Here is a 19,091-nt window from a genome sequence, read left to right as displayed (position 1 = left end):
AGTGTAAGTAGCAACACTGGTTATGAATGTTTATGTTTTCTTTTTTGTCCTCTCATGAATCACGTTGCTGTCTGCTGTGTGCGCGCGCGCATATGCGCTCAGTCTCCACCCACCTGATTTCACTCACTGTGCGCGCTGATAGACATGAAATACATTTTTTTTAAAAAAAGAAACGCGACCCCGACGTGTGGTTTTTGAAGGTACAATGTGAGCAGTCAGATCACATCAGAGCATCAGTGTGAGAACATGAATCGTGCGCTCTGAACTTTTAAACCCTGCGGTTTAAAATATCGTACAGTGTATGCCCAGCCAAGTCAGTGTCTTTTTCTTTTTCTTAATCTAGCTTTTTCAGCTCCACCTGGCTTTTTTCCGTCCATCTTTTCCTTCACGGGCCACTCCTCCTGTACTTGCTAGTAGCGCAAGTCCCATCTGAGCACACAGGGCTTGGTTGGACTAAACTAACTGTAATGAATGCATAGGGGTGTTAAACATGTAATGGGATGTCCTTACCTCGGGCTTTGGAAAAGATAACGTTGCAAAAGAAGCAGTCTTAAGTTATTTTCTTGTGAATTTTTGTGATTGTAACACATTTATAACACTTAATGTCTTTTCTTTAAGATACAGCAGCCCAAGTGTCTTGCTGTGTAGCCTAACAGTGGTGGTCATATATGTATGTATATATTAACACCCCCTCACAACAGCCCCAGGTTGGACCAGCCCACTGGGAAAACTCCCGACTCTCCCGATTACCCAGCACGCGGTAGGACAGTGGTGAGATGCGCAGTCAGAATGACAGACTCATTCAAGGTGGAGGTGAGATTACAGGTGATGGACAGGTTGATGGATGAGATCAGACAGGAGTCCCCGTGGACTATGATGTTTGCAGATGACATTGTGATCTGTAGTGAGAGTAGAGAGCAAGTTGAGTTTTGTCTGGAGAGGTGGAGATATGCTTTGGAGAGAAGGGGAATGAAAGTCAGTAGAAGCAAGGATGTGGATTTATGGATGTGCTGAGGGAGGACATGCAGGTGGTTGGTGTGACAGAGGAAGATACAGAGGACAGGGTGAGATGGAAACGATTGATCTGCTGTGGCGACCCCTAACGGGAACAGCTGAAAGACAAAGAAGACTTTCAATTAAGCAATCAGCACCATGTACAGTTTATAATTTTATTATATTTCTATTAAGCAACCACAATCAAAACTTTTCATTTATCAAGTGTCATTTTACAAATGTAAAGTCATGTGTGGATCCTTGTGGAGAAGTTGGACCGGTTTCCCACTCAGTGCAGCATGGAAGCCTTCATAAATGTCATTCTCTTCTGGGAACCTGTTTCTTATCGCCATAACTGCACAGGCTGGAATCACCTTTCTGCATTTCCTCCCAAGTTTGCCACAGACCCACCAGGTAAAACTGTGGTAAGTTGAGTGTCTGTACAATCTGAAACAATAAAATTCAATAACTAAGAAAAACATTTTTGGACAATGCATTCAGAGTGAAACACTGCAATCATTGCTAATTTTATTATTATTCTACAATACAGTCAAAATACAATATGTATACATTTAATAATTATATATATATATATATATATAATTATCCCAAGTGAGGCTTCAGAATTAGCTCATTGTGTAAAAACAGATGTGTGATATTTTCACTTTGTAAAAATGACAAAGCTGCAGTTAATGTCGATAAACTGTCCAGAGTTTATGTTTCTAAATGAAACCATGAGTGAAACTAGTCGGATGTTTCTTTGAGTGACGTGACGCGTTGGATCATGTTGTCTGATGATGAAATGACATTTATAAAATTACATGAAGCTGTTTCACTTTTTCTCGTTGTTTACAAAACATTAGTATAGAATAATACAATGATCCAATTATCAGAGGGGTATTCCAGCAAACTCCATGAAACCAAATCCCCTCTTATTTTGACAAGTTGCAACTTTCTAGGCAAGGGTTTCATTCCAACAATCTCAGTAACGTCAAGTCTTGCTGAGTTACCGTAGTAACTTATACTTCTGAACTACTCTGGTCACTACTAGGCTAATTGTCAGGCTTAGCCTGAGTTGCCGCTGAACCAAACCTGTCAACTCTGGGAAATATCAGAGAGGGAGATATTTTTTGCCATAAACTTATAATGAATGTACAACCCAACCTTGAGCCCTGTAGAGTGTTGTGCATATTTTCTTTCTTTCTTATTAATTAGTTAATTAATCCTAATTAATTAATTGCACAGTATGTAAAATAGTAAATAAATGAATAAATTAAAAAGTCCAGTGGAGCTAAGTGCCACTCTTAGCAGCTTTGAGTTCATCTTTTCTCGGTTTGAAGTCACTGGCCTTGCAATCTAAGTTGAGTTTGAAAGTCAAAGTCAAAGTTAACTTTATTATCCCAGAAGGGAAATTCAGATGGTCAAGGTGCGTATAATACAGACAACTTCAGACAAGATAGACAAACTTAAAAACAGATAAATAAATAAAAGACAGATAAACACCCCCCTCCCCCATGCCTCTCTGGCTCCTCTCCACACAGCTAAGCTGCTGCATACCACACACACACACACACACACACACACACACACACACACACACACACACACACACACACACACACACACACACACACACACACACACACACACACACACACACACACACACACACACACAGATAGTACTACAGTGTCAAGTCCCCTGCTGAGAACTGTGTCTTTCATTAACAATTTTGCAGAGGGAACAAATGACTTGCTGAACCTGCTTGTCCTTATTTTCCTTTGTAGTAGCCTCCCCTTACCACGCTGGCTTTTAACTGAAATCTGTTATGTAAAGGGTGGGTACTGTCTGCAAGAATACTTTCAGCCTTGTGTAGTACGATATCTTGAAGCAGCTGATGTTTGATTGCACCCAATTATCCTACTAGCTGTTTTAATAATACATTGCAATTTATCCTGATCTTGTTTACACATACTACCAAAGACACAGACCAGACCAAAGGACAAGACACTCTGAAGTACAGACTTATAAAATAACTCTAAAATGTAGGTGTCAACACTAAAACTACGCAATTTTCTTAGGAAAAACATTCTTTGTTGAAGCTTCTTCACCTTAAAATTCTTCTTCTTACTTATAAGGTTTTGAATAATCAGGTCCCATCTTATCTTAGGGACCTCGTAGTACCATATCACCCCAATAGAGCGCTTCGCTCTCAGACTGCAGGCTTACTTGTAGTTCCTAGGGTTTGTAAGAGTAGAATGGGAGGCAGAGCCTTCAGCTTTCAGGCTCCTCTCCTGTGGAACCAGCTCCCAATTCAGATCAGGGAGACAGACACCCTCTCTACTTTTAAGATTAGGCTTAAAACTTTCCTTTTTGCTAAAGCTTATAGTTAGGGCTGGATCAGGTGACCCTGAACCATCCCTTAGTTATGCTGCTATAGACGTAGACTGCTGGGGGGTTCCCATGATGCACTGTTTCTTTCTCTTTTTGCTCTGTATGCACCACTCTGCATTTAATCATTAGTGATCGATCTCTGCTCCCCTCCACAGCATGTCTTTTTCCTGGTTCTCTCCCTCAGCCCCAACCAGTCCCAGCAGAAGACTGCCCCTCCCTGAGCCTGGTTCTGCTGGAGGTTTCTTCCTGTTAAAAGGGAGTTTTTCCTTCCCACTGTAGCCAAGTGCTTGCTCACAGGGGGTCGTTTTGACCGTTGGGGTTTTACATAATTATTGTATGGCCTTGCCTTACAATATAAAGCGCCTTGGGGCAACTGTTTGTTGTGATTTGGCGCTATATAAAAAAAAAAATTGATTGATTGATTGATGTTTCTGTGACAGTAAATCAACACTGATGGATAGTTAAAAAACCAAACAACAAAAAATTTGTTTTGGAGCTTACATCTGTTGTTTAAATGGCATTTAAGGTTGCATTCATGTAGGCGGTAAAGGTGGAAAATCCATTATCTGAGAAGTGTGGATTCACTTAGTGAGCTCAGAAAACAAGATTAAATTTTGGACAATTTTGCAAACACTTCATAATCAATTGTTAATAATATCATCTTGTAAATACCATCCATATAATAAAAGGGGAGCAGCCTCTCGTCCTTTTGGTGTACTTATTAATTTTTAGTTTTGACAACAAGCCTGTTTATTGTGTTTTTTGTGTATTATGTCCAAGTGTGGTGCCCCTTTTTGCAGAGGGACAAAGATACGTTGGATGAAATGGATGAAATGTAATAGAGCTGAGAAACATCTGCAGAGACCCTAATAGCATTATATATCCCAGAGCGTGGCAGTGATATGACATGCTGTCAGCTTTTTATCATCATTCCTTTGAGTCTCATAAATGTCACAAATTGCTCTATGAAAATTAATGATGACAACATACACACAATGCAATGCAACTTACTACACCTTAACTAAAGTGACATGAAATATACAATAACATGGTTAAAATTCTTCTCTATGACCCATGCATAGAATGGGTAACTCAGGCAGTATATAAATAAAGTATGAGAAATTACTAATCCAGTTAATACACTCACCTAAAAAGACCTGCTTTTAGAAAAGAAAAACACTTCTATAAATAAAAGAGTTAAATAGACTAAACCATATTCACCGTTAAAAAAATAAAATACCAATGCACACACCGAAATGTGAACAATCACTGGCCACAACTTCAAGTTGGACCAATGCAATGCATTCTGGGTAAAATGTACTAATAAATAAATGTGTCCTTATTCTACAGATTGCAGTGCTTTATGCTACTGCTGTGGTGAACATGTTGAAGTTTCTTAGATCTTGTTAAAATTATGTTCGTAGGTATTTTTGATGTCTAAATTATGAAACATCATGACACCATAAGTGAGTGGTTGAGTTGTATTATGGGCTTCAAAGTGCTGAGCTTCATGACTTTGGACAACAGTAATGTTGAAATAATTCCAAAAATGTTTTCTGCTTATTCACAAAAAGCTGATAATAATTGAAATTTTTCTGGAGTTTGACTTGTGCATTTCAGTCTTCCACTAACATATCACTCCATAAAAAAAGTTTTAATTTGTTTTATGAAATGATTCCTTAGGTTAAATAACTTTAAACTAAGGTATCACTCCATAACAAACACTCTTAAAACACTAAGTTATTTATACTAAGGAATATGTTAGAAATTATATATATTATATGTTAATTTGAAGGTTGAAATTCACAAGTCAGACTCCAGACAAAAAAAATTAATGAATAAATTTGACATTAACGGCTTTTTGTAAACATGCAGGAGAAATTTCAGGGATCACTAAAATGTTATGAAACTCAGCATTTTGAAGCCCATAATACAACCCAACCACTCACTTATGGTGTCATGTTGTCTCATAATTTAGACATCCAAAACACCTACGGACATAATTTTAAGAAGCTCTAAGAAATTTCATCATGTTCACCACAGCAGGAGCATAAAGCACTTCAATCTGCAGAATAAGGACACATTTATTTATCAGTACATTTTACCCAGAATGCATTGGTTTGTTAATTGTACGCATTTAGTCAATCAGCAGCTTCCTGCCAGCTTTTCTCTCTGAGTTTATTTATTGCTGCTGTGTTCCCTCTTTTCCTTATTAGATATTTAAATTCCTCCATTATAAGTGCTGCTCTCAGGCAGTGAACATTGCTGCTCACTCTTTACATTTTGTCATTGTGAAGCCAGTTGATCTGTGTTCGACCTCATGGGCTTCCTCTAAATAGATGACATTAGTGGAAAAATTGTGGAGTCTGTGGGTGGTGAGATGAAGTAATCACAAATACTTTTAGACTGCACTCCTGATCTGAGCCACGAAGAGCAACTATCAATCAGAATTCAACTTGTTGCAGTTGAGGATGCCCCAGAAAAAAGAGCATTTTATGGGGTTCCTTGAGACTCGGAGAGCTTAACATCTCCTTTGGAGACTGTAGGGGGCAGTCTGATGATCATGGTACAAATATGGAAGAGAAGAGGAAAGAAGTCCAAGTCAGACCTGTAGAAATAAATCAGAGCTGTGTTTGACTGTGTGACGTGTATATAAATAATAATATTTCTGTTTTGTGATGGTTCAATTTGTTTCTTAAACTCGGTTAAATATGTCGGGGGGTATTCGGCACCATAACAGAGCGTGGTGTGTCGGTGGTTCTAGTCCCGCGGCAGGAACATCAACAGGTTAAGACTATACTTTCAGGGATCATTTCTATAGTTTTTGACTTGAGAAATGTGTTTCTAAAGTGTTTGGTTTCGCCAACCATGATGAAGAGTTCTGATACTTCTTCCTGAGCATGAAATGGACAGAAAGAAATGATATTTATCTTCTGTCATTGATGATTGTTCATTGCTTCCGAATGGGGGTGAAGAAAGAAGGAGTATGGTCTGAGTGGTTCTAACATTGTGTACATAAAATTTAGTGTTTAGAAATTACTCAATACATGTTTCTGTGACGGTAAATCAACAAAAATTTGTTTTGGAGCTTACGTCTGTTATTTAAATGGCATTTAAGGTTGCATTCATGTAGGCAGTAAAGGTGGGAAATCTATTATCTGAGAAGTGTGGATTCACTTAGTGAGCTCAGAAAACAAGATTAAATTTTGGACAATTTTGCAAACACTTCATAATCAATTGTTAATAATATCATCTTGTAAATACCATCCATATAATAAAAGGGGAGCAGCCTCTCTCGTCCTTTTGGTGTACTTATTAATTTTTTCAAGAAGATTCATGTCTTGAAAACAGCAAGGTGATTGGACCAATATTTTTTAACAAATTAGTAAGTTTTGACAACAAGCCTGTTTATTGTGTTTTTTGTGTATTAGTAATACAGTGTTTGCAAAATTGTCCAAAATTTAATCTTGTTTTCTGAGCTCACTAAGTGAATCCACACTTCTCAGATAATGGATTTTCCACCTTTACTGCCTACATGAATGCAACCTTAAATGCCATTTAAATAACAGATGTAAGCTCCAAAACAAGTTTTTGTTGATTTACTGTCACAGAAACATGTATTGAGTAATTTCTAAACACTAAATTCTATGTACACAATGTTAGAACCACTCAGACCATACTCCTTCTTTCATCACCCCCATTCGAAAGCAATGAACAATCATCAATGACAGAAGATAAATATCATTTCTTTCTGTCCATTTCCTGCTCAGGAAGAAGTATCAGAACTCTTCATCATGGTTGGCGAAACCAAACACTTTAGAAACACATTTCTCAAGTCAAAAACTATAGAAACGATCTCTGAAAGTATAGTCTTAACCTGTTGATGTTCCTGCCGCGGGACTAGAACCACCGACACACCACGCTCTGTTATGGTGCCGAATACCCCCCCCCCCCCCCCCGACATATTTAACAGAGTTTAAGAAACAAATTGAACCATCACAAAACAGAAATATTATTATTTATATACACGTCACACAGTCAAACACAACTCTGATTTATTTCTACAGGTCTGACTTGGACTTCTTTCCTCTTCCCTTCCATATTTGCACCATGATCATCAGACTGCCCCCTACAGTCTCCAAAGGAGATGTTAAGCTCTCCGAGTCTCAAAGAACCCCATAAAATGCTCTTTTTTTCTGGGGCATCCTCAACTGCAACAAGTTGAATTCTGATTGATAGTTGCTCTTCGTGGCTCAGATCAGGAGTGCAGTCTAAAAGTATTTGTGATTACTTCATCTCACCACCCACAGACTCCACAATTTTTCCACTAATGTCATCTATTTAGAAGAAGCCCATGAGGTCGAACACAGATCAACTGAATTCACAATGACAAAATATAAAGAGTGAGCAGCAATGTTCACTGCCTGAGAGCAGCACTTATAATGGAGGAATTTAAATATGTAATAAGGAAAAGAGGGAACACGGCAGCAATAAATAAACTCAGAGAGAAAAGCTGGCAGGAAACTGCTGATTGACTAAATGCGTACGATTAACATACCAATGCATTCTGGGTAAAATGTACTGATAAATAAATGTGTCCTTATTCTGCAGATTGAAGTGCTTTATGCTCCTGCTGTGGTGAACATGATGAAATTTCTTAGTGCTTCTTAAAATTATGTCCGTAGGTGTTTTGGATGTCTAAATTATGAGACAACATGACACCATAAGTGAGTGGTTGGGTTGTATTATGGGCTTCAAAATGCTGAGCTTCATAACATTGCAGTGATCCCTGAAATTTCCCCTGCATGTTTTCAAAAAGCTGGTAATATCAAATTTATTCATTAATTTTTTTTTTTTCTGGAGTCTGACTTGTGAATTTCAACCTTCAAATTAACATATAATATATATAATTTCTAAGATATTCCTTACTGAATTTTCATATAATTCCATAAAAAAAGTAACTTTTTACTATCCTTTTTCATTTTAGTATAAATAACTTAGTGTTTTAAGAGTATTTGTTATGGAGTGATACCTTAAAGTTATTTAAACTAAGGAATCATTTCATAAAACAAATTAAAACTTTTTTTATGGAGTGATATGTTAGTGGAAGACTGAAATGCACAACAAGTCAGACTCCAGAAAACTTTCAATTATTGTCAGCTTTTTGTAAACAAGCAGAAAAAAAATTCTGGAATTATTTCAACATCACAGTTCTCCAAGTTTATGACGCTCAGCACTTTGAAGCCCATAATACAACTCAACCACTCACTTATGGTGTCATGATGTTTCATAATTTAGACATCAAAAATACCTACGAACACAATTTTAACAAGATCTAAGAAACTTCAACATATTCACCACAGCAGTAGCATAAAGCACTGCAATCTGTAGAATAAGGACACATTTATTTATTAGTACATTTTACCCAGAATGCATTGCATTGGTCCAACTTGAAGTTGTGGCCAGTGATTGTTCACATTTCGGTGTGTGCATTGGTATTTTATTTATTTAACAGTGAATATGGTTTAGTCTATTTAACTCTTTTATTTATAGAAGTGTTTTTCTTTTCTAAAAGCAGGTCTTTTTAGGTGAGTGTATTAACTGGATTAGTAATTTCTCATACTTTATTTATATACTGCCTGACTTACCCGTTCTATGCATGGGTCATAGAGAAGAATTTTAGCCATGTTATTGTATATTTCATGTCACTTTAGTTAAGGTGTAGTAAGTTGCATTGCATTGTGTGTATGTTGTCATCATTAATTTTCATAGAGCAATTTGTGACATTTATGAGACTCAAAGGAATGATGATAAAAAGCTGACAGCATGTCATATCACTGCCACGCTCTGGGATATATAATGCTATTAGGGTCTCTGCAGATGTTTCTCAGCTCTATTACATTTCATCCATTTCATCCAACGTATCTTTGTCCCTCTGGGGCACCACACTTGGACATATACTCAACAAAAATATAAATGCAACACTTTTGGTTTTGCTTCCATTTTGTATGAGATGAACTCAAAGATCTAAAACTTTTTCCACATACACAATATCACCATTTCCCTCAAATATTGTTCACAAACCAGTCTAAATCTGTGATAGTGAGCACTTCTCCTTTGCTGAGATAATCCATCCCACCTCACAGGTGTGCCATACCAAGATGCTGATTAGACACCATGATTAGTGCACAGGTGTGCCTTAGACTGCCCACAATAAAAGGCCACTCTGAAAGGTGCAGTTTTGTATTATTGGGGGGGGGGGGGGATACCAGACAGTATCTGGTGTGACCACCATTTGCCTCATGCAGTGCAGCACATCTCCTTCGCATAGAGTTGATCAGGTTGTCAATTGTGGCCTGTGGAATGTTGGTCCACTCCTCTTCAATGGCTGTGCGAAGTTGCTGGATATTGGCAGGAACTGATACACGCTGTCGTATATGCCGGTCCAGAGCATCCCAAACATGCTCAATGGGTCATCAATAAAATGCACCTGTGTTCTTCGTCCATAACAGATGCCTGCCCATACCATAACCCCACCGCCACCATGGGCCACTCGATCCACAACATTGACATCAGAAAACCGCTCACCCACACAACGCCACACACGCTGTCTGCCATCTGCCCTGGACAGTGTGAACTGGGATTCATCCGTGAAGAGAACACCTCTCCAACGTGCCAAACGCCAGCGAATGTGAGCATTTGCCCACTCAAGTCGGTTACAACGACGAACTGGAGTCAGGTCGAGACCTCGATGAGGATAACGAGCATGCAGATGAGCTTCCCTGAGACGGTTTCTGACAGTTTGTGCAGAAATTCTTTGGTTATGCAAACCGATTGTTTCAGCAGCTGTCTGAGTGGCTGGTCTCAGACGATCTTGGAGGTGAACATGCTGGATGTGGAGGTCCTGCGCTGGTGTGGTTACACGTGGTCTGTGGTTGTGAGGCTGGTTGGCTGTACTGCCAAATTCTCTGAAACACCTTTGGAGACGGCTTGTGGTAGAGAAATGAACATTCAATACACGAGCAACAGCTCTGGTTGACATTCCTGCTGTCAGCATGCCAATTGCACGCTCCCTCAAATCTTGCAACATCTGTGGCATTGTGCTGTGTGATAAAACTGCACCTTTCAGAGTGGCCTTTTATTGTGGGCAGTCTAAGGCACACCTGTGCACTAATCATGGTGTGTAATCAGCATCTTGATATGGCACACCTGTGAGGTGGGATGAATTATCTCAGCAAAAGAGAAGTGCTCACTATCACAGATTTAGATATTGTGATATTGTGTATGTGGAAAAAGTTTTAGATCTTTGAGTTCATCTCATCCTAAATGGGAGCAAAACCAAAAGTGTTGCGTTTATATTTTTGTTGAGTGTAGAAATGAGAGCTGCTCCATCCAAAGTGGGATGGATGCCATCTCTCTTAACAAGACCAGGTTTTCCCCAGAAGCTTTGCCAGTTATCTATGAAGCCCACCTCATTTTTTGGACATCACTCAGACAGCCAGCAATTCAAGGAGAACATGCGACTAAACATGTCACTCCCGGTCCGATTGGGGAGGGGCCCAGAGAAAACTACAGAGTCCGACATTGTTTGTGCAAAGTTACACACCGATTCAATGTTAATTTTAGTGACCTCCGATTGGCGTAACCGGGTGTCATTACTGCCGACGTGAATTACAATCTTACCGAATTTACGCTTAGCCTTAGCCAGCAGTTTCAAATTTCCTTCAGTGTTGCTTGCTCTGGCCCCCGGAAGACAATTGACTATGGTTGCTGGTGTCGCTAACTTCACATTTCTCAGAGTTGCCATTAACCAGAGTTTGTTCTTCGGCGGGTGTGTCGCCGAGTGGGGAAAAACAGTTAGAGATGTGAACGGGTTGGTGGTGTACAGGGGGCTTGTGTTTAGGACTACGCTTCCTCCTCACAGTCACCCAGCCGGCCTGCTTTCCTGGCTGCTCAGGATCTGCTGGGGGACAGCTAACGGCGGCTAAGCTACCTTGGTCCGCACCGACTACAGGGGCCTGGCTAGCTGTAGGATTTTCCAAAGTGCGGAGCCGAGTCTCCAATTCGCCCAGCCTGGCCTCCAAAGCTACGAATAAGCTACACTTATTACAAGTACCATTACTGCTAAAGGAGGCCAAGGAATAACTAAACATTTCACAACCAGAGCAGAGAAGTGCGGGAGAGACAGGAGAAGCTACCATGCTAAACTGGCTAACAGCTAGGAGCTGCGCTAAGCTAGCGGATTCCTAAAAATACACAAAGTGAATAATGTGTAAATAATTTAAAGGTGATTCAGCAGAGGGAGTGCTTTAGTTAAGGCACGTGAAGATTACACTGTGAAACAAATCGTTATCTAGTTATCTAGATCAATCTAACTACGCAGATTAAACAGCTAACAGATACAGCAAAACACCGCTGTGCTCCGGAACAGGAAGTGATACAATACCGCATTGAGAGCCAACCACCCAAGTTCAACTCGGTACTTTGTAACATAATCTTTGTTGGCAATGACAGAGGTCAAACGTTTTCTGTAAGTCTTCACCAGGTTTGCACACACTGTAGCTGGTATTTTGGCCCATTCCTCCATGCAGATCTCCTCTAGAGCAGTGATGTTTTGGGGCTGTCACTGGGCAACAGGGACTTTCAACTCCCTCAACAAATTTTCTATGGGGTTGAGGTCTGGAGACTGGCTTGGCTACTGCAGGACCTTGAAATGCTTTTTAAGAAGCCACTCCTTCGTTGCCTTAGCAGTGTGTTTGGGATCATTGGCATGTTGGAAAACCCAGCCACGTTGCATCTTCAATGCTCTCACTGATGGAAAGAGTTTTTGGTTTAAAATCTCACAATACATTCATTCTTCATTTAACACGGATCAGTTGTCCTGTCCCCTTTGCTGAAAAACAGCCCCCAAGCATGATGTTTCCACCCCCATGCTTCACAGTAGATATGGTGTTCTTGGGATGCAATTCGTCTTCCTCCAAACACAATGAGTTGACTTTTTAACAAAAAGCATTTTGGTTTGACATGATATCTCCCAATCCTCTTCTGGATCATCCATATGCTCTCTGGCAAACTTCAGACGGGCCTGGACACGTAATGGCTTAAGCAGGGGGACACGCCTGTCACTGCAGGATTTCAGTCATTTTCAGTCAGGTCATTTTCAGGTCCTTCCGTGTAGTTCTGGGATTTTTGTTCAACGTTCTCCTGATCATTTTGACCCCACGGGATGACGTCTTGCGTGGAGCCCCACTTCGAGGGAGATTATCAATGGTCTTGTATGTCTTCCATTTTCTTACAATTGCTCCCACAGTTGATTTATTCACACCAACCTGCTTGACTATTGTAGAGTTACTCTTCCTAAATGGACTGCCTTTATATAGTGCTTTTCCATCTGCATCAGACGTTCAAAGCGCCTCAATTATGTTCAATTATGCCTCATATTTACCCAGATGTTAGGGTGCTGCTCACTACACACCGGGAGCAATAGGGGATTAAAGGCCTTGCCCAAGGGCCCTTGGTGATCTTCCAGTCAGGCGGGGATTTGAACCCATGATCTTCTGGACTCAAGCCCAACACCTTAACCACTAGACCATCACCTCCCCTAGCCTGGTGCAGGTCTACAATTTTCTTCCTGGTATTGTTGTGTGTTGGGGGGTTTGGCTGGATGTTTTTGTGTTGTTTTCTTTTCTTTGCTCTCCAGGTGGTATGCAAACTGGTTTTTGTCTGTGGAGAAGGTGCTGGCAGAAGAATCCTTCACCCTCATCAACATTATTGGCTGCACTTGTGGAGGATGTTCATGTGCAGGCCTAATGACTCGCAGCACCTGTGGATGATGCTCATGTGCAGTCTTAAAGACTTTCAGCTGAAGCAGATAATGAGATGGCGTTCTGCATTTAAGCCATGAGTGATTCAAGCAGAATTGCCGGGAACTCGACCTTGTGATGTTCGTTTGTGAGACGCTGAGGACCGCGCCTGGGTTTGACACATCGTGCCTGTGAAGGAGGACGGGTGAGGGACACATGCTGTCAGCACACATCAGAGGTGATTGATTGTCTGAATAAGTGTTAATAGTAATTTTGTATTTTGTTACGCAGTATATTTGAACATTGATGAGAATTGTGCAGCTCGCTTCTCACGGCTGTGGCGTGCGGACTGATGATCCTCCACCTGTTGTGAGAAGCTGCTCATTTACATAAAGCTTAAATTCAGACCTGAATGTGTTGCTGATAGTGTCTGCCTCTTAAGGATATTAGTTGTAGCTGTTGACTTACCTCACCTCTTCTATCCTTCACAGAGTCAGTTTGTCGTGTCCACCTGGGGGGTGTTTGGCGGTGAATGTGAGTCCAGAAGCGCCGGGCTTCGATCCCTTTGGGCGCTGGAGAGCGCGCCGTCCTTCTCTCCACCAGACAAACCATATTTTATGTTGTACACCGAGTATTGCACAAGAGGGGAAAATAAAATTGTTTTGTTTTTGGAACCGCTTTCTGGTTATTTAGCGCTGGGTTCAGTCAGACGCCGAGTTCAAACAGGTGCCATTAATACAGGTAACAGGTGGAAGACAGAGAACTCCTTAAATAAGAAGTTACAGGTCTGTGAGAGCCAGAAATCTTGCTTGTTTGTGGGTAACCAAATACTTATTTTCCACCATAATTTACAAATAAATTCTTTAAAAATCCTACAATGTGATTTCCTGGATTTTTTTTCCCTCATTTTGTCTCTCATAGTTGAACTGTACCTATGTTGAAAATTACAGACCTCTCTCATCTTTCTAAGTAGGAGAACTTGCACACTCAGGGGCCCGACTAAATACTTTTTTTGCCCCACTGTACTTAGGTTTAGGTTGTCAATATAGATATCAAGGTTGGCTTCTTTGATTTCATCTACTAAGTCATTTATATGCAAACCAAATAGCACAGGACATAACACATCGCCTTGTTTTACTCCAAATGGAGTGGGGAACCAGCCAGTCCTCAAATTATTCACCTGAGCACATGCAACTGAGGCCTTATACAGAGATTTGACTGCATTATAAAATCTACCTGAAATGTCATATGTTAATAGTTTAAGCTGCAGCAGGTCTCTGTTAACCTAGTCAAAAGCATTCTGGAAATCAATAAAACAGGCAAATATATGTTTTCCTTCATACAGTCTGGCCCTTATCACTGATGATAGAACATATACAAAAGGTAGGGTCAATGCAAGCCCTACCTTTTCTAAAGCCATTTTGATCATCTGCTCAAATATGTGCTTCAATGTACTGATTCAGTCTGTTGTTGAGGACACCTGAATAGAGTTTGTAGACTGTACTCAGCAAACTGATACCTCTATAGTTGAGTGGTTCTCTTGGGTCAACCTTTGAAGATTTAGGTATAGGTTATATTATTGACTGATGCCACTCTGATGGAACAACAGAATTTGAAAAGCAGGTTTGACAAAACCCTTAGTAACTACTTAGTAACGCGTTACTCTAATCTGACCACTTTTTTTAGTAACGAGTAATCCAACGCGTTAATCCAAATCAGTAATCAGATTAAAGTTACTTCTCCAAGTCACTGTGCGTTACTATTATTTTTGCATTGTGGGTCGACAGCAGCATTAAACTTGGTCCGTGGGCGGTGGGGGGGTCGGGGTTCGACTGAACTGCCCACTTTAAGCGAGCTGTGAGCTTTTCATCCCTGTTTTTTTGCAGCAGCTACGACTCGTGCTTTTTTTCTCATTTATTTAGAATTCTGAGCTGAGCCGCTCCGTATCTGCTGCTAAAAACAGCTGATCCTCCGCGACGCGTCAACAACTGACACTATTTTCCACTCAAATGCACCTAAACTCTCTTTAGGACCACATGATGTGAAAACACAGTAAAACTTTCTTACCTGTAAATCTGGTCATCTTTTCTGCATACATAAATGTTATCCATTCTTTGTGCTCAAACGCCAAACAGGTGCGAATCCAGATGTAATGGGGGCGTGGGGCAAGGATGTGCCCCCCCCCCACAACACCCCTAGATTAAAGGTCCAGTTTTGAAGCCGTTTTTTTTTTACTACAACTACTAATACTACTTAAAATAATAATAATTTCGACAAGTAAAATGTTTAGAGATAATTTAAATGTTAGAATGAATTTTATAGTTACATTTATAAACAATGTAGGTTAGAAACTGCAAGTTTTACTGTTGCAGTGCTGTCAATAGTTAAATATGAGGTCAAGAAAGAGGTCTTTATTTTATTTTTTATAAAACAAATATTTATTTTCATTGAAGTCAAGAAAGGGTGACTATTTTGGCAAAACAGGTATCATTGTCATTTTGAGGTGGCAGAGGGTTGTTTTCGGCAGCTGGGGAAAGTAACTAAAAAGTAAATAGTAATCTAACTTAGTTACTTTTCCAATTGAGTAATCAGTAAAGTAACTAAGTTACTTTTTCAAGGAGTAATCAGTAATCAGTAATTGGATTACTTTTTCAAAGTAACTGTGGCAACACTGTTCCTACCTGTGCATTCTGATAAGACTGAAATGATGGTTCTTGGTCCAGCAAGGTATTGGCATCAAATCTGATCAGTCAGCGCTTAGCTTAGTGTGTGTTATACATCATACGGGCAAAGTGAGGAATCTTGGGGTAATTTTCGATCCTACATTGTCTTTTGACCTCCACATTAGAGACATTACGAGGACTGCTTTCTTCCATTCGCGGATTATAGCGAAGATTCGTCCCATCCTGTCTATGGCTGATGCTGAGACTTTGATTCATGCATTTGTCTCTTCTAGACTGGACTACTGCAATGATCTATTTTCTAGTTTACCACAGTCCAGTGTTAGGGGTCTTCAACTGGTTCAAAATGCTGCTGCCAGACTTTTGACACAAAGCAGAAAGTTTGACCACATTATGCCCATTTTGGCATCCCTTCACTGGCTTCCAGTCACTGCAAGATCTGTCAGGTACTGTTATTAGTTTATAAAATTGTTCATGGACTTGCACCTCCCTATCTGGCTGACCTGATAAGCCCCTATGTACCAGCTCTGGCCCTGCATTCCCAGAGTAAATAAAAAGTCTGCCGGTCACAGAGCTTTGTCCTACCGTGCCCAAGTTCTGTGGAACGATCTCCCGGTACACATGGACCTGCCCAGAATCTGGTTTTGTCCCCCAGTCTCCGTCTGTTTCCCTCTCTTTGTCCTTCTGTCCGACCCCGAGTGTTTTTCTGTTTCTTACACTTTAGTCTTGGTTTTATGATTTGTTACACTTCACTCACGTTAAGTTTGGTTTTAGTTTAGTCTCTGTTTGTTATTTAGTCATTCTGTGTTATCACATTAGGTTTTCAATCAATCAATCAATCAATTTTTTATATAGCGCCAAATCACAACAAACAGTTGCCCCAAGGCGCTTTATATTGTAAGGCAAGGCCATACAATAATTATGTAAAACCCCAACGGTCAAAACGACCCCCTGTGAGCAAGCACTTGGCTACAGTGGGAAGGAAAAACTCCCTTTTAACAGGAAGAAACCTCCAGCAGAACCAGGCTCAGGGAGGGGCAGTCTTCTGCTGGGACTGGTTGGGGCTGAGGGAGAGAACCAGGAAAAAGACATGCTGTGGAGGGGAGCAGAGATCGATCACTAATGATTAAATGCAGAGTGGTGCATACAGAGCAAAAAGAGAAAGAAACAGTGCATCATGGGAACCCCCCAGCAGTCTACGTCTATAGCAGCATAACTAAGGGATGGTTCAGGGTCACCTGATCCAGCCCTAACTATAAGCTTTAGCAAAAAGGAAAGTTTTAAGCCTAATCTTAAAAGTAGAGAGGGTGTCTGTCTCCCTGATCTGAATTGGGAGCTGGTTCCACAGGAGAGGAGCCTGAAAGCTGAAGGCTCTGCCTCCCATTCTACTCTTACAAACCCTAGGAACTACAAGTAAGCCTGCAGTCTGAGAGCGAAGCGCTCTATTGGGGTGATATGGTACTACGAGGTCCCTAAGATAAGATGGGACCTGATTATTCAAAACCTTATAAGTAAGAAGAAGAATTTTAAATTCTATTCTAGAATTAACAGGAAGCCAATGAAGAGAGGCCAATATGGGTGAGATATGCTCTCTCCTTCTAGTCCCCGTCAGTACTCTAGCTGCAGCATTTTGAATTAACTGAAGGCTTTTTAGGGAACTTTTAGGACAACCTGATAATAATGAATTACAATAGTCCAGCCTAGAGGAAATAAATGCATGAATTAGTTTTTCAGCATCACTCTGAGACAAGACCTTTCTGATTTTAGAGATATTGCGTAAATGCAAAAAAGCAGTCCTACATATTTGTTTAATATGCGCTTTGAATGACATATCCTGATCAAAAATGACTCCAAGATTTCTCACAGTATTACTAGAGGTCAGGGTAATGCCATCCAGAGTAAGGATCTGGTTAGACACCATGTTTCTAAGATTTGTGGGGCCAAGTACAATAACTTCAGTTTTACCTGAGTTTAAAAGCAGGAAATTAGAGGTCATCCATGTCTTTATGTCTGTAAGACAATCCTGCAGTTTAGCTAATTGGTGTGTGTCCTCTGGCTTCATGGATAGATAAAGCTGGGTATCATCTGCGTAACAATGAAAATTTAAGCAATACCGTCTAATAATACTGCCTAAGGGAAATATATATAAAGTGAATAAAATTGGTCCTAGCACAGAACCTTGTGGAAGTCCATAATTAACTTTAGTCTGTGAAGAAGATTCCCCATTTACATGAACAAATTGTAATCTATTAGACAAATATGATTCAAACCACCGCAGCGCAGTGCCTTTAATACCTATGGCATGCTCTAATCTCTGTAATAAAATTTTATGGTCAACAGTATCAAAAGCAGCACTGAGGTCTAACAGAACAAGCACAGAGATGAGTCCACTGTCCGAGGCCATAAGAAGATCATTTGTAGCCTTCACTAATGCTGTTTCTGTACTATGATGAATTCTAAAACCTGACTGAAACTCTTCAAATAGACCATTCCTCTGCAGATGATCAGTTAGCTGTTTTACAACTACCCTTTCAAGATTTTTTGAGAGAAAAGGAAGGTTGGAGATTGGCCTATAATTAGCTAAGATAGCTGGGTCAAGTGATGGCTTTTTAAGTAATGGTTTAATTACTGCCACCTTAAAAGCCTGTGGTACATAGCCAACTAACAAAGATAGATTGATCATATTTAAGATCAAAGCATTAAATAATGGTAGGGCTTCCTTGAGCAGCCTGGTAGGAATGGGGTCTAATAAACATGTTGATGGTTTGGATGAAGTAACTAATGAAAATAACTCAGACAGAACAATCGGAGAGAAAGAGTCTAACCAAGTTAGATTGATCTAGTTACCTAGATAACGATTTGTTTCACAGTGTTATCTTCACGTGCCTTAACTAAAGCACTCCCTCTGCTGAATCACCTCTAAATTATTTACACGTTATTCACTTTGCGTGTTTTTAGGAATCCGCTAGCTTAGCGCAGCTACTAGCTCTTAGCCGGTTTAGCATGGCGGCTTCTCCTGTCTCTCCCGCACTTTTCTGCTCTGGGTGTGAAATGTTTAGTATTCCTCGGCCTCCTTTAGCAGTAATGGTACTTGTAATAAGTGTAGCTTATTCGTAGCTTTGGAGGCCAGGCTGGGCGAATTGTAGACTCGGCTCCGCACCGTGGAAAATTCTCCAGCTAGCCAGGCCCCTGTAGTCGGTGCGGACCAAGGTAGCTTAGC

General features: G+C 40.3%; 2 non-coding genes across 2 annotated transcripts; one reads left to right on the top strand and one right to left on the bottom strand.

Moving 5' to 3' along the window:
* The first annotated feature begins 6,177 nt into the window (after positions 1-6,177).
* Positions 6,178-6,387, top strand: LOC117522709. The gene has a single exon (XR_004564297.1). It is a non-coding gene; the product is annotated as a small nucleolar RNA U3 (small nucleolar RNA).
* Positions 6,388-7,051: 664 nt separating this feature from the next.
* Positions 7,052-7,261, bottom strand: LOC117522715. The gene has a single exon (XR_004564302.1). It is a non-coding gene; the product is annotated as a small nucleolar RNA U3 (small nucleolar RNA).
* Positions 7,262-19,091: the final 11,830 nt, after the last annotated feature.

Source organism: Thalassophryne amazonica, chromosome 12 (genome assembly GCF_902500255.1).
Source record: "Thalassophryne amazonica chromosome 12, fThaAma1.1, whole genome shotgun sequence".
Taxonomy (NCBI): domain Eukaryota; kingdom Metazoa; phylum Chordata; class Actinopteri; order Batrachoidiformes; family Batrachoididae; genus Thalassophryne; species Thalassophryne amazonica.
Note: the sequence above shows the minus strand (reverse complement) of the source record. Positions and strands in the feature narration are given on the sequence as shown.